The sequence below is a fragment of the Lactuca sativa genome, chromosome 4, assembly GCF_002870075.4.
Source record: "Lactuca sativa cultivar Salinas chromosome 4, Lsat_Salinas_v11, whole genome shotgun sequence".
NCBI classification, from domain to species: domain Eukaryota; kingdom Viridiplantae; phylum Streptophyta; class Magnoliopsida; order Asterales; family Asteraceae; genus Lactuca; species Lactuca sativa.
The window spans coordinates 358,824,534-358,849,941 of NC_056626.2; the positions used below are offsets into that span (position 1 = coordinate 358,824,534).

The 25,408-nt window shown below is 36.5% G+C and overlaps 1 long non-coding RNA gene across 1 annotated transcript; it reads left to right on the plus strand.

Moving 5' to 3' along the window:
• The first annotated feature begins 4,320 nt into the window (after window positions 1-4,320).
• On the plus strand, window positions 4,321-7,068 carry LOC111887303 (uncharacterized). Its single transcript, XR_002848730.3, has 4 exons — window positions 4,321-4,785; window positions 5,118-5,447; window positions 5,678-5,736; window positions 6,880-7,068. It is a non-coding gene; the product is annotated as an uncharacterized LOC111887303 (long non-coding RNA).
• The last annotated feature ends 18,340 nt before the right edge of the window (window positions 7,069-25,408 follow it).

Consider the following 25,408-nt stretch of genomic DNA (forward strand, 5'->3'; position numbering starts at 1 on the left):
ACACAATACAACTTGCATGATTCCCAGTTTCTATCCAACTGAAACTTGGATGATGAGAATCTTTCCTTATTTGGTAAATTATGACACTACCACTAATGAAAGAATGAAATCCATTTACCCGTATTGCTTACCAATGGAAACATATAAGCAACAACCTTTTTCACAAAATCCATTGTAAGGATACTTAAAATAAATAAAATCAAAACCATTTTCTTTTATTTTAAAACTTTGTGGAACACTTATCCTTACAATCCATTTGTAAAACTTGTTGTTATCTATTCCTAAGCAATATATCATAACTCTTAAGTAAAAACTCAAAATTCTAATCACCGAACCATGCGATCGAAATCCATCTTCACGATCAGAATCAGCATATACTTCCTTTAAGGTTCTTCACTCTTCTTTGATTCTTAAAACATCAATATGTGACCCAGTCACATCATGCAATAAGAATCTCAGAATAGAAACTTAGTAAAGTTAGATAATGGACTTTACCTAAAGCAGAGTCAAACATTTGACTTTACTATCCTTATGGACTTTTAGGTAAATTTGGCAGCTTCGCAACCAATGCCCTTCCTTTGGCAACAGAAACATATGGACTCTTTGGAAACGGTACACGGGACTCTCACAGACTTAGCCTTTCTCTTTACCATTTTGTCAACCGAGTTGACTATGGCCAATCCCTTTCAATTGGGAAGAGAAAGTTTTTCTGGGACTTCCAATGTTACCATTGTCAATGTCCATGGAAGTTTGGGAAGTTGATCTTCCAATCAAATTTTGCTTTACCAATGCTCCAAATCATTGCTGATTCAGCATCATCAAACAAATAGGTAAGATCATTAAGGGTCATGTCGTGATCTGTCATCAGGGAGTGACCAAGTCAACAGCCAGCTACCTTGAGACTTCGACACCCGACTCTCCCGGCTTGTCAATATGTGATTTAATCTCCAAGACCTAAGCACACATAGACTTTGTTTGCCAATAGGGATTGAGTGACTTAGAACTTATTGGGTCTTGAAACTTATGGGATAGGGAGATTTAATGGAGTAGGTGGAGGAAGTGAAGTATGATTTTCAGTCCCACTAATGCACAACAAATGGATTGATATTTCACCTTGATTGCCATTGGGGATATCATCTTCATTAGGAAGCTTGTTCCTAAAGATTTGGGAAGACCATAGTTGTCCAAACTAGACATCTATAATGGGAGAAATTCAAGTTAGTTGATTTAAAGTCCTTAATATAACACCCAATATGAAATATTAAGGCTAGGACCCAATAACCTATTTATAACTGGAAGAGGGATGCCGTAATCCAAATTATAAAATAGTTAAAGGTAGGTAAATGACTATTTACCAATTTCCACCATGAAAAACGAAATACAATTAAGTTTTAATTGGATTTGAAACTCCTAGATCTTTTGAGATACATTGAACTTTCAATGGCATGTTTGAATCTCGATTGTGCCCTCTCAAGTTTGTGACTGGGATGCCGGGATCACAAACAAGGTGTGAATAACCATTCAAAATGACTTGGTACCCTCAACAATATTACCTAATCGATGTCTCGGTTAACCACACATGCTCCACCGATCTATAATAAAGTCAAGTTACCCTTTGCCACACTTACTAGTCCATGTTAGTGTGCCGGTTAACCACACACGCTCCACTAACGACTTGGTAAGGTACAAAGTGTAATTTTATGGGCTAGCACCAATTTCACATTTTCCTAAAGTAACTAAGATTGGGAATTTATAATGTATAGTTACTTTATAATTCATTATACTTTTAATGAGTACATAAAGTCATATCCTACCCGTTCGGCTAACGACCCTCCACCGATTAAGGAAGCGGTGGGAGAGAGTGGACACCCATTAAGTCACCATTTTATAGGCAACAACCTTATACCCCCTTATAGACCGGCTTCGTGAATGAGGCCTACTAATGGTAAGAATGACATATTCTTATATATATCTATATAATAAAATTATAATAATAGTATAAGTGTTGATTTTTAAACTTTTTAAAAATCTAAGGTTTAATTTGGAATTAAAGTATCAAAGTGTAAGACTTTTTAAAATTCCAAAACTTGAGGGCAAAATTTGAAACTATTCCAAGTCTTTTCAATTTGTAACTTATGAGTTTTAATGGTTCATAAAAATGAAGACTCTTCATTTTATGAAACCTCTTTAGTTCTTTAATCACAATTTAAAGAAGTGACTTTTGGTTATCCATAACTTGAGGACAAGTTATGGACACCATCATTGCTATTAAGATCATGAATTAAACACACATGGAGGTTACACATAATTCCTATGATCTTCTAAAACTCATAAGAATACAAATTCATGTCAAGCAATTTCAAGAAATCATATTAACACATATAATACTTGAAAATTGATAAAAGTCAAGTGAAATGGGTTAACATAATCATTATCACTTTGAAAAACAGGTTTTACAAGTCCAAAATAGATTGGGATAATGATTTTAATCCATTTCCAGCAACAAAACTTGAAAAAACTGCCCAGTACGCTCCTACTCGTCGAGTGTATGATCCTACTCGACTAGTAGGATGAATTTGTTCATGGACTCGGCGAGTCCTCCCCATGAACTCGGCGAGTCCAGTCGTCAGAGTGCAAAATTTTCGATTTTTAAGCAGTTTTGCATCAAGTATACAGAAAACAATCCTAGGCTCTAATACCACTGATGGGTATTCAGCTTTCTAACACTTCCTAAGTGTACATGCAACCCTAATAACCTTGAATCTATGTTTTCTCTATATACATGCAAATTTCTTTTTCAAGGTTATTTCCTAACTAGCATGGCACGGGGATTACACAAGACATAGAAACTAGTAGAAATACATACCTTGTTGTTGCTTGGATTCCTTCAAGACTTTGTGAGCCTAGCACCCCAAATGTTGTGCCTCAAATGCTTCACACAACACTAAAACCTTGGAATAACTAGAGAGAATAATTCTACACTTCAAAATTGGCTATGCCCTCACAAGAATACTCTAGGTCCGATTTTCCTAGCCAGGGGGTCCCTTTTATAGTGGTGTCATAATTAGTGTTTCATCATGAAGACTCATAGTTGTCATGACTCTTCCATTCTCATGAACCATGGGTTTGTAACTCCCATGGACTATCCATGGAGCTCCAAATGGTTATATCCATAACCCATAAACCATGGATCATTTAATCCACTATAAAAGTTTAGATGATTGTCATAATCAACCCCATATATTTAATTAGTTTCAACTTGATCACCAAATTAATACTTAAATTAATATTTGATCAAGACTAATTAAATAATACTATTATTAATATATTAGAACTTATAATATATTAATAATCATAAGTGCCTTATTCTCTCATTTTGTCTATCCAAGTATTGCAATGTCATGCAACCCTAATGGACCATGCCGGGTCGGGTCAAGTACATACCAAATAAAGTTATGGACTTAGACACTATATCCAACAGATTCAAACTGTGAATCTAAATTATAAATATTTCAATTTTTAACATTCGCAATGTGGAAAAGCTTCGATCAGTTCAGATTCACATTGTGAATCTAAATTATAAATATTTCAATTATGCACACTGTGAATTTGAGAACATTCACAATGTGAATCTGAACATGTTCACAATATGAATCTGAACTGAAATGTCGTTTTTTTACATGAATAAGAATCTATGTTTAAAAAGGATAAAGAAACATGAATTTTGATATATTTATTAATTTTTTTCTATAAAAAATAGATTTTAACTTTTCAACATAGAAAATGAAGTGAGTTTTTTTCGAAAAAAAAAATCGTTTTTTTATCGTGAGCAAAGGTATCCTCGGTTATTATTATTATTTTTTTTTTATAAAATACTTGGCCTAAAAAATTTTTAAAAGAAAAAGTGAGTTTTGTTATAATCCGATGTATGTGCGTCCATTGTAAAAATCTACAACCATTTTTTTGCTGTTGATCGCTTTATATTTCGATGCTTTGGATTGGTTCCTTGGTTTCTTGATTAATAGTGGTTCTTTATTGAACTTTTCCATATATATATATATATATATATATATATATATATATATATATATATATATATATATAGAGAGAGAGAGAGAGAGAGAGAGAGAGAGAGAGAGAGAGGAAGAATCATTTGAGAACTCAAAGTTTCTCGAGAACACGAAAACTAAAATGGAACATTAAATCAAAAAAAAATCAAGATAGAAGGTGGCATTTTGTAAATAATTAGAAAATTAAAGAGAAGGGGGTATGTTAATTAAATAAGACCAGGGCATTATAGGAAACAACAATATTGTTAAATCGAACATAAACTTTTGATACAGTAAACTTGCAACCCCCCTCCCTCTCTCTCTCTCTCTCTCTCTCTCTCTAAAATGCATGATCTGTGCTCTTTCTCCCGATGATGTTCTTCTCCAATACTTCTGCTCATCAATCTTCTTCTCCAACTCCACGCTAGAGCCTTCATCGATTCGGTTTCCCCCAAAATTAACACCATCGCATTCCAAATCTGAGGATTATTCATCGTTCAACATCTCGTCTCATTACCACCTCCAAATCCAGATCCAATCGATCCAGTTGTCATCAATCGGTAAATCCTCAAACGATCCAGGCTTGATTAACTTCGATCATCAAAAAGATGAAGGTGTGATGTGGTTGGAGTTCAAGGCGTCAACGACGTTTGTCACCATCGAGGCTCCCAAGGAATTCTACTTCCTCTTCCGTATGTGACGAAGTCGGTCCACTCTTCATACCAGATTTAATCAGGTGTGAAATACTTTACCTCGATGTATCTGTATATGTGTATCGATTGTTTTGTGATGAATGTTTTCCGATTTGTAATTCTATTTCATTGGATTAAAGTTTGTTAGTTGTGAAGTATTTTAATCATCTGATTCGCTAAAGTTGTGAACTATTTTAATCATCTGATCAACATTTGACCTGAACAAAAAACGAAATTTTATTTGTTTCGTTTGATAATATCAATTATAGTTATGAATTCGAGTTTGTTGTTTTAGTTCTCGGTAAGTGTTGTGTTCTGTGGAATTTTAATTTTATAGCATTTTAAATGATTTTACATATTTATAAGTTTTCTGCAGCAACACAGAGAAATAAAGCAACAACAGCCAACAAAAGTCCAAAACCAACATCCTTAAGGGCAAAATGGTCATAAAATAAAAAAATATGTATATCAGGCTCCAGGAGGGAAGAAAGAGCAGCGCTAAGTTGAGAACTACAACCAAATAAATTCCAGGACCAGTAGCACCAATAAGAACCCATTTGGATTGAAACTAACAACATCCGGGGGCAAAATGGTCCAATTCAGGGAAAAGAAAAAAAATCCACAAAAAGCATTACCAGATGCAGATTTGTATGTGCTGAATACCCAACAACCGACTTCTGGAAAGATGAAGGGATGACACTGAGAGGTTAGTTGCATCCCCCAGAAATCTAAATAGTCTTGTTAAACCCACAAGTCAAGTCCTCAATAATGAAATTGTCATAAGAAAAACTTTGCCATGTTGAGAGATAGGAGGACATGTAGCGCCCATATTTTGCAATGTTACTTGCAAAAGCTAAAAAAACAATACATTCAAGAAAAACACTTAGTAATAGTTTTCTTCTATCATGGAATAACCAATTTCTCTTTATGACATAGGAAAGGGGCTAACTATTCCTGATTGGAGCTTTTTGCATGGACTTTCTAGTATATTAAAGGTTTGTTATTTTTATTTACTTTATGATGTTCTTTAAAGCATCTAACAAAAAAAAGTCAAAAATAATAAAATAAATGCTTAAATTCTTTTTGTTCACAACATAACAATTTTTGAGCATTTGAATTACATGCGATTCACATGTAAATCACAAGTGAATCACATGTGATTCACATGTATATCACAAGTGAATCACTTATGAATGACATGTGATTCACACGTAATTCACATATGAATCACTTCTAATTCATATGTAAATCACAAATGAAGCACATGTGAATTACATGTGATTCACATGTAAATCACAAGTGAATCACATGTGAATCACAAGTAATTCATAAGTGAATTACATGTGAATCACATGTAAATCACATATAAATTACAAGTAATTCATAAGTGAATTACATGTGAATCACATGTAATTCACTTATGAATTACTTGTGATTCACATGTGATTCACTTGTGATTTACATGTGAATCACATGTAATTCACATGTGCTTCATTTGTGATTTACATATGAATTAGAAGTGATTCATATGTGAATTACGTGTAAATCACAAGTGAATCACATGTGATTCACATGTATATCACAAGTGAATCACTTATGAATGACATGTGATTCACACGTAATTCACATATGAATCACTTCTAATTCATATGTAAATCACAAATGAAGCACATGTGAATTACATGTGATTCACATGTAAATCACAAGTGAATCACATGTGAATCACAAGTAATTCATAAGTGAATTACATGTGAATCACATGTAAATCACATATGAATTACATGTGATTCATATGTACTTCACTTATGAATTACTTGTGATTCACATGTAAATCACATATGAATTACATGTGATTCATATGTAAATAACATGTAATTCACATATGAATTACATGTGATTCTCATGTAAATCGCAAGTGAATCACATATGAATTATATGTATATGCACATATGCATTTTGTGTGAGTGTTCTTCGTTAATTATTTTTAATTTTCTTGTGAGTTTCACATTTAAATCTTAAACGATAGAATCACATTTGAATATCACATTATATAATCACATGTGAATCTTACATGATATATACATGTGCTTTTTGTGAGTATTCTTGCATCAACCAATTTTTTGTTAATTTTCTTGTAGATTTTGAAGAATTTGTGGAAAAGATATTGAAGAGGTGAAAAATAATAAATTGAAGAAAATATGGAAATCTCGATATGAAGAAATGATAACATTGTGAATCTTTGTAGTTTTTTCATATTTTATTTTGTATCGAATAAAATACTTGTATTATTTTTTTAGATTGATTAATGAAAATGAGATTTTTTAGAATTTACTTAAAAATATTATAGTATAAGAAATATGCATATATGCACCTAAAACGTTGATTTTTCTGTTAAAAAATACATTTTTGAAAAAAATTGCATGTTTTATAAAAATCACAGTTTTTTTTTTCTTTTTTTGAAAAAAATGCAGTTTTTTTGAAAAAAATGTAGTTTTATTTTTTGAAAAAAAAGATTCAGTTTTGTAAATTTTTTTTTTGAAAAGTTCATCTTTTTTGAAAAAAAAAAATTAAAAAATCTCAACTTTTTAAAATATTCAAATATTTTTTAAATAAATCCGAAATTTTTAGTTATTTTGTTAATTTTTAGACATTTATGTTAATATATTAAATAACACAAAAAAAATTAAACATTAAATGAGATTGGTAAGATGACAATCATGTCCTTAAGGAATTACTTTTGATCCAACACTCTACTTTTAGTTCTCGGGTTCTCGGGAAACTTTGAGTGCTCAACCGATCTCAACCGTGTATATATATATATATATATATATATATATATATATATATATATATATATATATATATATATATACACACGGTTGAGATCGGTTGAGCACTTAAAGTTTCCCGAGAACCCGAGAACTAAAAGTAGAGTGTTGGATCAAAAGTAATTCCTTAAGGACATGATTGTCATATATATATATATATATATATATATATATATATATATATATATATATATATATATATATATATATATATATATATATATATATATATATATATATATATATATATTAAATGAGTGTTTTTTTGACACATGTCAATTTCTCATGAGTTTTGACACTTGTCATTTTGTGGTATTTTGGAAATAAATATTATCCACTCGTCAATTTTTGGTTTGTTTCAATTTTTAAAATAAAAGTCATATTCTTATATATGTAAAATATTATATATATATATATATATATATATATATATATATATATATATATATATATATATATATATATATATTAAATTGCACTAAATACATTTTTTTTCTTATTTTAAAGTTGTACATTAAAAAATATTTATGTTTACATTTTAATGTTTAATCTTTTTTTAAATCAACCCGTGTAATACACGGGTCTCACACCTACTATATATATATATATATATATATATATATATATATATATATATATATATATATATATATATAAAGGGAATATACATTACAGCCCCACCTAAGCTTAGGTACTAAACCTCTTTAAAATACATTGTTTTACTATATAAATATTACGGTTAATAGATTCACGATTAATACTTCAAGATGTAAATTCAAGATCGATACAATTGGGTTTAGGGTTTAGAGTTTAGGGTTTAGGGTTTAGTGTTTAGATTTAGGGTTTAGGGTTTAGCTTTAGTGTTTAGGGTTTAAATTTAGGGTTTAGGTTTAGGTTTAGGGTTTAAATTTAGGGTTTAGGTTTAGGTTTAGGGTTTAGTAATGTTCACTTGGATGAAGTATTAAATGATAATTGAGGAAAGAAAACGGAGATGATAAAACGATAATGAAATAAAGAAATGTTATGGAGAATGATATATTTACCAAGTGAAACCAAACCGGGTATATTTAGCATGTTAAAACGACATATTTCAGAGGTTTAGTACCTAAGCTTAGGTGGGCATGTAATGTATATTCCCTATCCCCATATATATATATATATATATATATATATATATATATATATATGTTTGTGTGAATAAAAAGAAATAAATGTGACACCCCGAAACCAGAACGGCGGAATCGTTCAAGGGAGGATGACTTCATGTAGTATCATAACAGTTGAGTAAATAGTAAAGAAAGCAAACACAACCACCATATTATAATTTAAAAAGTTACATTGTTGCTTGTAATATATGTTTCAAAAGAAATTACATTATGATGATATAATAAGTTTGAAAATTGACGCCTTAGCATCCCTTCCCCAAAAGCTGTTGTTTACCTGTATTACTGAATTCTTGAGAAATACAAATAGTTTTGAAAAAGTGTCAATAATTAAGTTGGTGAGTTCATAAGCGTTTTTGTATAAGAATTGTAAGCCTTTTTGTATAAAGTAACTGAGTTTGTTTCTAGAAAATCCATAATTTTCCATAAATAAATGGTAGTTTTAAAAGTTCCAAAAACTAGAATGCATAAGTATTTTGCATACCTAATACTGTGTAAGTAGGTCTATATATGTATATATACACCCCTAAGGCGTTTGATAGCCTTGTAAACCAAAATGTTTTAATACTTCATGTGAGTTTTATAATCGTACTATTGACCCAGACTGCCTGTAACATCGTTCTTCAGGCGTTGGAGTGTTATGATGTTTGTCACCCTAGACCTTCCGGTCTAACTGTAGCTAACAGTTTAGGTGCGGGATTGTCAATCCCGTATAAATCTATACACAAGTATCACGCTCTCCCTACAAGAGAATATGGTTTATAACAAAGGACTTGAAATGCGTACTTGAAAGTACGTGAAGTCAAATGTCTCACTAAAGTTAGTATCAAATAGATTTACGTATGAGAAGTCCATTTTTCTTGTAAACGTGAGTATTTCCTCTTTATAGTGTTTATAATATGTAAAATATCATGAATATCTTGTAAACTATAACTATTATAGTTTTTCAAAAAGTGTGTTTCATTTGAATGATAAACCTTGGTATATTATCAATTTTGCACATAAAGTATAACATTTGTAATAACGTTATTTTACTTATTTAACATTTATACACAAAACGTACATAAAGCGTTAGAAACTGTATGTAACGATTTGCATTTTAACATAAATTTTTTATGCGTTTCACTTGTATTTTCCCCTTAAAATATAGTAAATACGAGAAAATATAGGGGTGTGAATTCACCTGGTAAGTGTGATGATTTGAAGAAAACGAGACTTTTCTCGGACAGCACTTCGACCGAAAAGTGAAAAAATTTCTCGGGAGTTTTGGAGCTTCGAACCTTCGTCGGAGCTTGGATACTTAACCGGGGCGTCGGTGTAGTTTTTGGGAGGCTCGAGAGTGAGAAATATGTGAGAGAAGTTGGAAATTGGCAAAGAAGTTCGGAAGCCTCACATCTTATTTATAGGGGGTGGGAACCAACCTTGAACGCGAGGCGTTCCGCAACGCAGGGTGTTCCCTTGTACGCGGCGCGTTCGTCAGGCATGACGTCTTTGTCGGATACCGGACTTCGGATGGGACGGGCTAGAAGGCTATACGGGAGACATGGTCAATCCAAGGCCCTATGCTGCGAACACGATGTGTTCCTTCGGAACCCAGGGCGTTCCCTTCAGACCAGCCTCGTAGTATGTTCCCTGATCTTTGAAATTCCGTTACTTTCGCGTACGAGCTCCATTTTTTGATGTTCTTTATATCTCCGCATAGGTGAGATTATGCTCTACAACTTTTGTTTAGACTTCGTCGGCAAATTTCGAATTTATTTTTAATTATATATTTTTAATTGGCCGGGACAGGAAAAGTCCATTAAAAATTCATAACTTCTTCATATGACGTCCATTTTCGTCTGTCTTTTTACCGTTGTACTACTATTGTCGAGATCATCAATTCTCGTTTAGGTTGTGTCGGCTAAATATCGCTCGGTCTTTATTTCGAGTTTTTAGTTGTCTACTGCTATTCCGAAACTTAGAAAAATCATAACTTCCTCATACGAAGTCAGATTTGGACGTTCTTTTTATGTACGTTCATGGTTTAACCTAATTTAAGACTTTCGTTTAGATTTCTAAGGCTAAAAAGTATTTTATTGAAATTTCACTTTTCACACTTAACAGTGTTTTACCGGTTTTGATGTGTATCTTTGATTGGTCATAACTTCTTCGTTATAACTTGGATTTGAGTGTTCTTTATATTTCTGAAAACCTTGACACGATATCTATCATTTTATGTATCCCAATTGAGACTTTTTAACATTTCATTTCTGACGCTATTTTTAGTTATTAATTCAAAAATAGATTACAATACTTAGGTCATTACATTACCTTGAAATATCGGGTTGTCACATCATTGCCCGTTAGAGAGAATTTCGTCCTGAAACTTATTCTAAGATAAGTATTTATGGAGTAGGGAAAAGATGCGAGTATTTTTGTTTCATCTGATCTTCGCGCTCCCAGGTGTATCCAGATCCTCTCTTGGCATTCCAGTGGACCTTCACAATGGGTATGTGAATTTGTTTTGTTCTTTTAATTTCCCTATCCATGATTTCTACTGGTTCTTCTATGAAGTGGAGACTCGTTGATTTCGATTTCATCCAGTAGGGCGACGAGGGTCTCATCGGACAAGCACTTATTTAAGTTTGACACATGAAAGGTAGGAAGTACGTTATTGAGTTCCTGCAGTAATCGAAGCTTGTATGCTACCGGGCCGATCCTGGCAAGGATCTCGAATGGTCCGATATACCTTGGATTTAGTTTCCCACGTTTTCAAAACGTATTAATCCCTTCAAGGGTGAGACCTTCAATAGTACTCGGTCCCCAAACTAAAATTCTAAGGGGTTCTCTCTTTTGTCCGCATAACTCTTTTGTCTATCTCTGGAAGCTTTTAGTCGTCCCCGGATTTGGACAATCCTCTCGGTTGTTTCTCTTATGATTTCCGGGCATGTGAGAGTGCTGTCAGGTACTTTTCCTCTAGCTAGTTGCGTGTCACCCACTTCAGCCGAACACAGAGGTGATCTGCACTTACGGCCATACAGGGCTTCGAATGGAGCAACCTTAATGCTAGTGTGATAGCTATTGTTGTACGAGAACTCGAATACTGGTAAATGGGTATCCCATTCCTTACCAAAATTGATCACACAAGCTCTTAGCATATCTTCCAATGTTTGAATGGTCCCCTCACTCTAACCATCGGTTTGTGGATGCTAAGCGGTACTCATGCCTAGTCTCGTCCCTAGAGATTTTTGAAGTGACTGCCAGAACCGTGAGGTGAATCTACTATCTCTGTCTGAGATAATGGATATTAGTACACCATGCAGTCGCACAATCTCTCTGATGTAATTTCGAGCTAGTTTCTCCATCTTTTCAGTTTCCCTTATTGGTAGGAAGTGCACGGATTTGGTTAATCTGTCAACGATCACCTAGATGGTGTCAAGTCCACCCGCTGTTTTGGGTAACTTGGTTATGAAGTCCATGGTTATCCACTCTCACTTCCACTCCGGTATTTCAGGTTGTTGTAACAATCCCGAGGGCTTTTGGTACTCTACTTTGACTTTGGCGCAAGTCAAACACTTCCCTACATAGGCAGCAATTTCGGCTTTCATGTTCGGCCACCAATACAATTTCTAGAGGTCCATATACATCTTGTCTGAACTGGGATGCACAGAGTATTGAGTCTTATGAGCCTTATTCATGACAACGTCTCTGAATCCACCAAACTTCGGTGTCCAGATCCAATTCATGAAGTAACGAACTCCGTCACCCTTGACTTCAAGATTCTTATCCATTCCTCTTAAGGCTTCACCAGCCACATTTTCGGTTTTCAAGGCTTCCATTTGAGCTTCCTTGATTTGCGTGGACAGGTGTGAATGGATCGTCATGGTTAAGGATTTCACTCGGCTGCCCGAGTATTCCTTTCGACTGAGAGCATCAGCTACTACATTAGCTTTTTCCCTGATGATAACAAATCTCGCATTCGTAATCGCTCAGTAGTTCAACCCATCGTCTCTGTCTCATGTTGAGTTCTTTTTGGTTGAGAATATGTTGAAGGCTCTTATGATCGATGAAGATTGTGCATTTTGCGCCGTAGAGATAGTGTCTCCAGATCTTTAGAGCGAAAATGACTGCTCCCAATTCAAGGTCGTGGGTAGTGTAGTTGACTTCGTGCGTCTTGATTTGTCTCGAGGCGTATGCGAAGACCTTTCCTCGTTGCATTAGAATACATCCAAGACCTTGGTTTGATGCATCGCAATAGACCACAAAGTCTTATGTTCCCTCGGGCAGGGATAATATAGGTGCGCTGCATAGGGCTTGTTTTAGTGTTTGGAATGCAACGTCTTGCTTTTCTCTCCAGTTGTAGGTTACACTCTTTTGAGTCAGGGCGGTAAGTGGTTTGGAAATGTTTGAGAAGTTTTGTATGAATCTTCGATAATAGCCGGTAAGGCCCAAGAATTGTCGGATTTCTGTTGGAGTTCTTGGAGTTGACCAGTTCTCGATTGCCTTGATTTTGTAAGGGTCCACATGTATCCCTTCTTTGCTGACCATATGACCTAGGAAATCTACTTTCCGAATCCATAATTCGCACTTTGAGAATTTTGCGTATAACTTCTCTGCCCTTAATGTTTCCAAGACCTGCCGGAGGCGTTGACTATGTTCTTCTTTACTCTTCGAATAGATGAGTATATCATTTATAAATACGATCACAAATTTGTCTAGGAAAGGACGACATAATCGGTTCATTAAGTCTATGAACACCGCCGGTGCATTTTTTAATCCAAAGGGCATCACTACAAACTCATAGTGACCATAACGAGTTCAGAATGTCGTCTTGGGAACATCTCCTTCCAGGACTCGCAGCTGGTGATACCCGGATCTTAAATCTGTTGGATAAGGTGTCTAAGTCCATAACTATATTTGGTGTGTACTTGACCCGACCCGGCATGGTCCATTTGGGTTACATGGCAACATGCATTTGGATAAACTAAAATGAGATAAATAACACTTATGGTTTATTAATATATTATAAGTTTTAATATATTTAATTAGTATTGATCAAGAATTAATCTAGAATTAATTAAGTGATCAAAATATGACTAATTAAATATATGAATTGATTATGTAAATCATTCATAATTTGTATAGTGGGCTAATGCTCCATGGATTATCAAGTTGGGTTAAAACCCATAGGATGCTCCATGGTAGTTACAAACCCATAGATCATGGAAAAGAAGAGTCATTTCACATTAGGGTTTACATGGTGTAACCCTAGATGTGACACACTATATAAAGAACATGTTGTCATCCAAAATCGGCTACACTAAGAAAAGAAGAGGGCAAGCTGATTTTAGAAGTGTTATACATTCTCTCAAAGTTATTCCAAATCACTTGGTGTGTGTGAAACATTTGAGCCATCACACTTGGGGTGCTAGGATCTCAAGGTTTTCAAAGAATCAAATCAACTACAAGGTATGTAATTCTAGCCATCTTTTATGTTAAAAGTTCCCCATGTATGCTAGATAGGATTATGAACCTTGAAAATCATATTTTGCATGTATTTTAGACAAACATAGATCCATGGTTTTCTAGGGTTTCATGTACACTTAGGGGTGTTAGAATGCTCAAAACCCATCAGTGGTATCAAAGCCTAGTCTTGTTTGTTAATACTTGATGCAAAATAGTGTAAAAATCGAATTTTTGAGCTGTCTGCACAGGGGACTCGACGAGTCCATGGGGGGACTCGACGAGTCCAAGTGAAACTTCAACCAACTCGGCGAGTCAGTTCGTGCACTCGACGAGTTGGCCAGGCAGAGTGCAGAATTTCGATTTTTGCTGCTGGAAATGGACTTGAAACATTACCCTAAACTGTTTTGGTGTTGTAAAACTTGTTTTAGATTGTGTAATGATTGTTCTAATCCATTTACAATGGCTAATATCAAAATTACATGATTATATGTGTTCATATGTTCTTGAAATATGAATATTCATGTTCTTATGAGTTCTTGATAGATCATAGGAATTACTTGTTTAATGCTTAATGCATGATCTTTATGTGTTTTAAGGAGTCCATAAATTGTCCTCAAGTTATGGATAACCAAAAGTCACTTTGTGTTAAACCCATTAAAAGAACACATAAGTTACAAAAATGAGGAGTCTTCATTTTAATAACTCATAAGTTATGCATTGAAGAGTTTTGTTAAGTTACAAAATTTGCCCTCAAGTTTTGGAACACGTAAAGTTATCTTAATAAACTTTAGTTCCAACCCCTATATTTTTAAAAGTTAAAAATCAACCCTTATACTTTGTAATATTATAAGTTAATAATATATATATATATATATATATATATATATATATATATATATATATATATGTATGTATAAGAAAAAGTCGTCTTACCATTAGTAGGCCTCATTCACGAAGCCGGTCTATAAGGGGGTATACGGTTGTTGCCTATAAAACGGCAGCTTAATGGGTGTCCACTCTCACCCACCGCTTCCTTGATCGGTGGAGAGTCGTTAGCCGAACGGGTAGGACAAGGACTTATAAAATTCTCATTAAAAGTATGATGAATATTATAAAGTAACTAAATGTTTTATTAAATTCCCAATCTTATTTACTTTACACTAATGTTTTATTAAATGTGTTACTTTACACCCACCAATCTTAGTTACTTTAAATTCCCAATCTTAGTTACTTTAGGAAAATGTGAATAAGGTGCTAATCCATGAAATTACACTTTACACTTTGTTTAAGTCGTTAGTGTAGCGTGTGTGGTTAACCGACACACTAACTTGGACTTAACAAGGTAGGTAAAGGGTGACTTAAGGTTTATTATAGGTTGCTGGAGCGCGTGTAGTTAACCGACACATCGATTGAGTGATGAACTTTAAAGGTACCAAGTAATTTGCATGGTTACTTCACACCTCTGAAAAGTTCATTTAATCTCAAAAGAATCTAGGAATTTCTAAGAACCAATTAAAACCTAATAATTTATATTTCGGTTTTTGGTGGAAATTTGTGACTCGTCATTCACCTACCTTTTAAATATGTTATAGCTTAGATTACGACATCAGTCTTCTAAGTTATAATGTATTATGATTGGATCCTAGCCTTAATATTACATTTGGGTGTTTTATTAAGGACTATCTTTATATCTAAACTAAACTTGTTCTCTTCTTTTTCAGATGTCTTCCAACAACACTGCTTCTGGCTCAAACCCTACTGGCTCATTTTCCCTCATGAACCTATGTGGGAGGATCATCTTTGATGGTTCCAACTTCATGGGTTGGATCCGGAACATCAGGATGGTGACTCGCTACGAGGACAAGGAATATGTCCTTGATAAGGAGCTAAAGGAGATCGATGAGTCCACTGCTACTCCCCAAGAGATCGCTGACTTTCGGACTCATGAAAGAGATGCCACCAAAGTGGCATGCATCATGATGACCACCATGACAGTTGAACTCCAAAAATCCTATGAGGACTACTACCCTTTTGAGATGCACCAAGATATGATGGAAAGATACCATCAGAGTGCTCATCAAGAGCGGTATGAAATAATCTCCTCCATGATAACAACCAGGATGAAGGATGGAGAATCCGTCACGAGCCACATGCAGAAAATGCAAAGGTATGTTGATCGTTTACTGATGCTTAATGTGAACTTCCCTGAGGAGCTTGCAATAGATATTATTTTGCACTCCTTACCCTCGTGTTATGATCAATTCTTCATGACATACCACATGAACAAGGAAGAAGTCACACTCAAAAAACTTCAGGGACTCCTAAAGACCGCAAAAATAGGTCTTAAACGTAAGTCGGTTGTTACCACTCCTACACCTACTCCAAACTCCGCCCCTGTCCTCGCAATCAGGAAAGGTAGAGGGAAGAAGAGGAAGAGACCTTTGAAGGGTACAAAGGGTAAGAACCTTGATGGCTCTTCTTCAAGTGGAACCAAGAAAGGTTTCGTCACTCCTTCTTCTGACCCAAAAGAGGTTGAATGCTTCTATTGCCATGAAATATCGTATTGGAAGTAGAACTGCCCAAAGTACCAGCAAGATGTGAAGGATGGGAAAGTCAAACCTAGTCCTGCAGGTATTTACACTATTCTATCTAATAACTCACCCTATTCTAACTCTTGGGTCCTAGATACCGGTTGTGGTATTCATATCTGTTCTAATTTGCAGGGACTAAGAAGAAGAGAGAATGTGGAGCATAGAAAGATAAACTTGATCATGGGGAATAGGAAAGCTTCATCTGTCACCAAGATTGGAGTTTATTCTTTGTTGCTAAGTAGTGGGTTTACTTTAGATTTGAATAAATGTTGTTATTTTCCAGAAATGGCAAGAAATATTATTTCCTTTCATGCTTTGTACAAACAAGGGTTTACCTTTTCTTTTGATAATGAAATTGGTGGAATAAATGATTTCTTTAATAATGTTCTTTATTTTAAAGCATTGCCTTGTGATGGTGTGTATAAAGTTGTATCTGTTGTAGATAATCTAGGAAATAATGTGTTGTGTATTGATTCTTCTAGTAATAATAACTTGGATAAAGCATCGTTATGGCATTGTCGTCTTGGACATGTGAGCAAGAAACGCATAGGCCAACTCCAAAAGGATGGAGTCTTGGAGTCATTTGACCTAAAGTCAGACGACAGTTGTGAATCATGCTTACTTGAAAAAATAACAAAGTCACCCTTCACTGGTTCTTGTGCTAGGGGTTAAGGTTCGTTGGATCTGGTACACACAGATGTATGGACCCTTCAAATCTGCCACAAGGGATGCTAATCGTTATTATTTGACTTTTACTGATGATTATAGTAGATATGGATATGTCTATTTAATCAAGCGTAAGTCAGAGACTTTTGAAATGTTTAAAGAGTTTAAACAGGAAGTTGAGAATCAATTGGGTAGGAACATTAAGATGCTTCGATTTGATCGTGGTGGTGAGTATCTTAGTACAGAGTTTCTCGACTATCTTAAGGAATGTGGGATTATCTCACAATTGACACCTCCCAGGACACCACAGTTGAATGGTGTGGCTAAGAGGCGTAATCGAACCTTGTTGGATATGGTTTGTTCCATGATGAGTCGAGCTTCGCTACCAATCTCATTTTGGGGGTATGCCTTAAAGACTGCCACCCATATCCTTAATTTGGTCCCTACAAAGAAAGTTGCCAAAACTCCTCATGAGATGTGGATTGGTAAAGTTCCTAAACTAGACCACATCAGGATTTGGGGTTTCGAGGCTTTCGTGAGACGTGAGACTCGTGATAAGCTCAAACCTTGAAGTGAGAGGTGTATTTTCACCGGCTACCCACAGAAATCCATTGGTTACCTCTTCTACAGATCTAGTGACAATGTGGTCTTTGTAGCATGGAGGGGTGTCTTTCGAGAGAGATAGAGAGTTCATAAGCCAAGGAAATAGTGGGAGGCAAATTGACCTTGAAGAAATTCAAGAGTCAAGTGGTGAAGGAAGTTCAAACCCTAGCACTCAACCTGAGGAGGAAACTCTTGTTGAGCCAATTGACAAATTTGTACCTCTGAGGCATTCAACAAGGGTTAGGAATGCACCTGAGCACTACTATGGTTTCCATATTACTGCGGAAGGTGAGACACTTATCAGTGATGAGACATTGGTAAGTATGGATGAACCTAACAGCTACGCGGAAGCCAACGCAGGCCCCGAGTCTGCCAAATGGAAAGAGGCAATGGACAGCGATATACAGTCCATGTATGACAATCAAGTTTGGAACTTGGTTGACAATGTACCAGGTCGTAAGACAGTTGGGTGCAAATGCATCTTCAAGAAGAAGACCGACATGGATGGTAATGTACACAATTATAAGGGGCGACTGGTTGCAATGGGCTTTTTTCAAACTCCGGGAGTTTATTATGATGAGACCTTTTCACCAGTTGCAAAGATTAAGTCATTAGGGTTCTGTTAGCCATCGCTACATTTCATGATTATGAAATATGGCAAATGGATGTCAAAACCGCCTTCCTTAATGGAAGCTTGGCTGAGGATGTTTACATGAGTCAGCCAGAGGGTTTTCTCAATACAGAATACCCTAATAGAGTGTGTAAGCTCGAGAAATCCATTTATGGATTGAAACAGGCACCTCGCAGATGGAATCTTTGCTTCGATGAGAAAGTCAAAGAGTTTGGCTTTTCGAGGAGTGATGATGAATCTTGTGTCTATGTCAAGGCTAGTGGGAGTATAGTTAGCTTTTTGGTACTATATGTGGATGACATACTACTCATAGGAAATGACATCCCAACCTTGCAAGAAGTAAGGTCCTGGCTTGGGAAGTGTTTCTCTATGAAATACCTAGGAGAAGCTGCCTATATTCTAGGGATAAGGATTCTGAGAGACCGGAGTAAAAGACTAGTTGGACTTAGTTAGAGTACCTACTTGGATAAGGTGCTGAAGAGGTTCAGCATGCAAGATTCCAAGAAAGGAGAGTTACCCATCTAGAGTAACACCACACTGATTAAAACTCAGAGCCCGAGTACTGAGGCTGAGATAGAAGAAATGAGTCGAGTATCTTATACTTCTGCAGTAGGCTCGATCATGTATGCTATGACCTACAATCGTCCAGATGTGACCTTTGCCTTGAGCATGGTCAACAGATATCTGGGGAACCCTTGCAAGGCTCACTGGATTGCGGTAAAGAATATCCTCAAGTACCTGCGGAGGACTAAGGACTGGGTCCTTACCCTCGGTGGGAGTGATGAATTGAGAGTTGTAGGGTATAGTGATGCTAGCTTTCAGACTGATAGGGATAATTTCCGCTCTCAGTCAGGCTGGGTTTTTACCTTAAACGGAGGAGCATTCACTTGGAAGAGTTCCAAGCAGGAGACAGTGGCTGATTTAACTTGCGAATCAGAGTATATAGCAGCCAGTGAGGCAGAAAAGGAGGCGATATGGCTGAAGAACTTCATTGGAGACCTTAGAGTTGTACCAGCTTTAAAGGAGCCAATGGAAATTTTTTGTGATAGTGAAAGTGGAGTTGCCTTAGGCAAGTAACCAAGGGATCACGGTAGATCTAGACACATCGACACAAAATACCATTTCGTCATACATCGAATAGAAGAAGGACTCCTCGTGGAAAAGAGGGTATCATCGGATGAGAACCCAGCAGATCCCCTCACGAAGGGACTGAGTCGGGTTAACCATCTCCAGCATGCTTGGAGCATAGGGTTAAAGGATGATATTAGTTTTAGTAGTTAGATAATTTTGAGATTTATAAAGTGTAATTGACATTTGATGATGAATAAAAATTGTGTTTTTTATGAGTAAAGTGTTGCTATCTTTTTTCAATCGTTTACTATATTTCTTTTGCATGTTTTGACTTCCAGAATAATTATGTTTGGTATATCATATTATTCAAATTCTCCACAGTTGGTCATATGTTGGAAGTAGGTATTAATCAAGACTGTCATGAGTTGGTTGCAGAGGTCTAAGTTGTTGGACATGGCTACAACACTCATGAGTGCTCATAAGTTCTGAGCATTGGATTCAACCCACACTCACTGGTATCACTTCATGGAATTTATCTCGAGTGATCGTGAGACGGTAATATCATATAAGTCTTCAAACCTAGAGATATGTCTTGTTGCCTATGAGTTGGTTATGCATTGATCGTACGAAACCGCATTGGTAACTCGATGTTATAAAACGTACTTTTGTGTGTGATTCAACAAGTAGTAGAACAAGCATATGAGTCAAAGTTTATATGTTCCTTCTTAGATTGGAAGTAGATATCTGGGCCCCTCGATGATTTTGTTTTGACCTATGTATTGGGCCCGGTCAGAACTAAGTTGATGTGTTCAATTAAGTTCTTTGTCAAACAAATCAGAAATCGAGAAACAAACTGTTGGACAATAAGTAAGATATTATTCCATGTATTTTTCCGGATGATATCTAGAACATAGGATTATATGATCACTTATCTTAAATGGTGTAACATCATCTTCTCAGTTCCGAGAGACTTTGAAAGAGCTACGATTGCTGATCGGTTCCTGAACTCATACTTGCAGTTATAGTTATTAGACTTATCCAAGTGGGAGACTGTTGGATAAGGTGTCTAAGTCCATAACTATATTTGGTATGTACTTGACCCGACCCGGCATGGTCCATTTGGGTTGCATGGCATCATGCATTTGGATAAACTAAAATGAGAGAAATAACACTTATGGTGTATTAATATATTATAAGTTCTAATATATTAATAATATTATTTAATTAGTATTGATCAAGAATTAATCTAGAATTAATTAAGTGATCAAAAGATGACTAATTAATATATGGGTTGATTATGTAAATCATCCATAACTTGTATAGTGGGCAAATGCTCCATGGATTATCAAGTTGGGTTAAAACCCATAGGATGCTCCATGGGAGTTACAAACCCATGGATCATTGAAATGAAGAGTCATTTCACATTGGGGTTTACATGGTGTAACCCTAGATGTGACACACTATATAAAGAACATGTTTTCATCCAAAATCGGCTACACTAAGAAAAGAAGAGGGCAAGCCGATTTTAGAAGTGTTATACATTCTCTCAAAGTTATTCCAAAGCACTTGGTGTTGTGTGAAACATTTGAGGCATCACACTTGGGGTGCTAGGTTTTCAAGGAATCAAATCAACTACAAGGTATGTAATTCTAGCCATCTTTTATGTTAAAAGTTCCCCATGTATGCTAGATAGGATTATGAACCTTGGAAATCATATTTTGCATGTATTTTAGACAAACATAGATCCAAGGTTTTCTAGGGTTGCATGCACACTTAGGGGTGTTAGAATGATCAAACCCCATCAAAATCGACCTTTAAGAAGTAGCTTGCTTCTTGGAGTTGGTCAAACAGATCGTCTATGTGCGGTAGAGGATATCGATTCTTGATTGTGAGCTTGTTTAGTTCCCGGTAATCGGTGCACATGCAAAAAGATCCATCCTTCTTCTTTACGAATAGGATTGGTACTCCCCAAGGTGAGAAGCTCGACCTGATGAATCCCTTGTTGAGTAGCTTGTTTAGTTGGCTGGATAATTCCTGCATTTCTGGCGGTGCTAGATGGTACAACGATTTTGCTACTAAGGTAGCTCTGGGAATCAAGTCGATTCTGAACTCGACTTGACGTTCTGGTGGAACTCCTGGAAGATCTTCAGGGAAGATGTCGGGGAAATCGCAGACTTTTGGAATGTATTTTATATTTTTTGTTTCTTTTTCCATATCTACTATGCGGTCTAGGAAAGCATTGTATTCCTTGCGCAGGTATTTTTGCGCTTTGACGCAAGAGATGAGTTGTAAATTGGTTTCGGGTTTGTCACCATAAATGATAAGAGTTTTGCCATTTGGCAGATTAAGGCGAACGACCCTTTCGTGACAAAGTATACCAGCATGGTGAAGGCTTAACCAATCCATACTGATGATGACATAAAAGCTTCTTATAGTGATCGACATTAGATCGATTTGGAACAAGTGCTCATTTAAATCTAGCGTGCAACCTACGTACATATCGTTTATGCTTTATGTTTTACTGTTTGCCATTTCTACTGTAAATATCTTATTAAGTGATTGGGAGTTTTGCTTAAGTAAGTGTTTGAATTCATGGCTCACGAAACTCATCTCCGCACCATAATCAAAGAGTATGCATGCATAAGCGTTATTGAGGAGAAACGTACCCGTAACCACCGTGGGATCAACTATTACTTCGTTCTTCCCTATTGCCAGCACTCTTCCTACGCCGCCAACATTCCTTGCCTTAGGGAAATCTCTCTTGTAGTTCCCAGCTTCACCACACCCATAACATGCCTGGCCCACACCGACTACAGGAACTTGGGTGATTGGACGTACCGGTGCCTTACAGAAACGGGCAGTGTGCCCTTTCCTGTTACAGTTATTACACTGCATCTCCTGACAATTTTCATTGTGATGAAAATTGCATTTGCCGCACTTTGGTAGGTTTCCAGCATATTGCTTTGCTGGTGTAGGGGTAACAGGAACAACAGTGGGAGCAGTAGCGGCATGGACTGCTACTATCTGTTGTTTCTTGGAAGGTTCCTATGAAAATTGACCCTTCCTCTTATTCCAAAACTTGTTGTTGTTGGTATTGTTTTTTTTTTTTCTTGTTGCTTCCTCTGGGTTGCTCCGGAACAACAATCAAGAATCCTTGGCAGACTCCATGGTCAACGAGGGCCTGTGCCAACTGTTTAGCGTTATCGAAAGTAACTGGCTTGGAAGCTAGTACACTTCTTGAACCTGGGGTGACTGTCCCCAGATATACCTCTCGATCTTCTTGCTCTCTAGAGCAACCATTCCCAGGAAAAGTATTGCTAAGTCACTGAACCTATTGGTACAGGTCGTGATGTCCGATCCCACCATAGTAAGGCCCCAAAGCTCTTGCTCGAGCTTTTGTACCACTCGTCTTGGACAGTACTCTTGCATTAGTATTTGATTCAGGTTCTCCTAACTCATGGAGTTAGCTGCTACTAGTGTTAGTGACTTAACATGGCAATTCCACCATGTTAGGGCTCGTTCGGAGAAAGAACAGGAAGCAAATTTTACTTTGCTCCCTTCCTGGCATGAGCAGATCTCGAATACTGCTTCCATTTTCTCTATCCATTGGGATAGATGTAACGCCCGTAGATCCGGGCTAGTCAATTTAGAGACGATAAGCATCAAAAATGACTTTTTGATGGAAGATTATTTAGAAGGATTAATCTTAACTAAGGTATAGTATATGTTACAAGGATTCCATACATATACAGAACGCTGAAATCCAAGTTATAACGAAGAAGTTATAAACTGTCGAAGTTTTGCGACAGAACCGGCACGTCACAACGCGACGTAAATAGTGAATTTATGATAGAGTGATATTTGGCCTTAGCAATCTAAATGAAAGTCATAGAATATGTTAAACCGAGAGTGTGCATAAAAAGAACGTCTAAATCTGACTTCGTATGAGGAAGTTATGAATTTTCGAAGTTTCAGCATTAGCAGTATGCAGCCCGAAACTCGAGATTGAGGTCGAGTGATATTTATCCAAAAATTTCTAAATGAGAATTGAAGATCTCATCAATAGTAGTTCAACGATAAAAAGACAGACCAAAACGGAGTTCAGATGAAGGAGTTATGAATTTCGAACGGAGTTTTCCTGTCCCGACCTACTAAAAATAATATATTAATAATATATTAAAATTAAAATCAAAATTAGCCAACAGAGTCTAAACGAGAGATGTAGATCATAATCTCACCTTCGCGTCAATATAAAGAACGTCGAAAACGGAGTTCGTATGCGAAAGTTATGAATTTTTGATGTTCGGGCGCGAAACCCCAAAACTGTTAGGGTTCACGACGTGAAAACAGTGTTCACGACGTGAACTGACTTCTGACGCCTTCTGAAGCCTCCAGAGCAAATGGACGAGTGACGAACGCAGTTACCTACTGTGCTCATGACGTGAACACTTAAAACTCACGACGTGAGTGCATAAATTTCACCCTATAAATAGAAATCAAGGGTCAGCCGATTTTGGTTGCTCCGTCTCTTCTCTCTCACTCCCGATACTCTCTCTAAGCCCTATTTTAACCCCCCGAAGCCCTGATATCAACCCCGAGACCCGAAGAAAGTCCCGAAACTTGAAGACCCCGAGAAGAAAAAAGTTTCCGAGCCGAAGCTCTGCCCGCGAGAAGTCAGGTGTGTGAAGAGATCACAGTTTCACCGAAGAATACTACTTCTACAAGCCGTAGTGTTGCCCGATCATCTTCTGATCAAGTGAGTGTGTAGTCACTTTCTTCTAACACATAAATATTAAGTATTTGCTATGAAATACGTGTTATGTGTATATGATGAGGAATGGTCCACTAGCATGGCCTAGACTGCTCTAGCGCGCCAGCTTGGCCTGGCGTGCCCCTGCCAACCCTGCCTAGCGTTCCCTTGCCAGCCCTTGCTGGGGACTCCCTTGCCAGCCCTTGCTGGGGACTCCCTTGCCAGCCCTGCTGGGGACTCTCCTGTCGGCTCGGCCAGGCGCTCCCCCGTCTGGCACTCCCTTGCCATCCTCTCCTGGTGCGTGCCCGCCAGCCCTGCCTGGGGCGCGCCCACCAACCCCGCCCGGTGCCTCCGGGCGGCTCGCCCAACTCCTTGCTAGTTGGGCCTGATTTGGGAAGGCCCAAGGCCTGACCTAATTGTCCCCTATATAATGAATAGTACTGTTGGATAAGGTGTCTAAGTCCATAACTTATTTGGTATATACTTGACCCGACCGGCATGGTCCATTTGGGTTGCATCTCATCCAAACTATTATGGATAATTTTATGAGAGTTATACACATATGTTTATTAATATATTATGAGTTATAATATATTAATATAAAGTTACGTTATTTAATTAGTTTTAGTCTTAAATTAATCATGGATTAATTTAGAGATTAAAAGGAATACTAATTAAATTATGGGCTATTTGTTTTATATAGTGTGGGCTAATACTCATTTGTTAATGGGCTAGGCTTATGTGGAAGTCCATGGATGATCCATGGAGCTTTTAACCCATGGATCCTTGGAAAAGGAAAAGACATGGGTTATTAGGGTTTCACCCTAACCATGCATACTATATAAGCATGCTTATGGAGCATGAAAGAGAGCCTAAGATAGCCTAAGAGAAAGCTAGTGTTCTAGTGTGTGTGTGC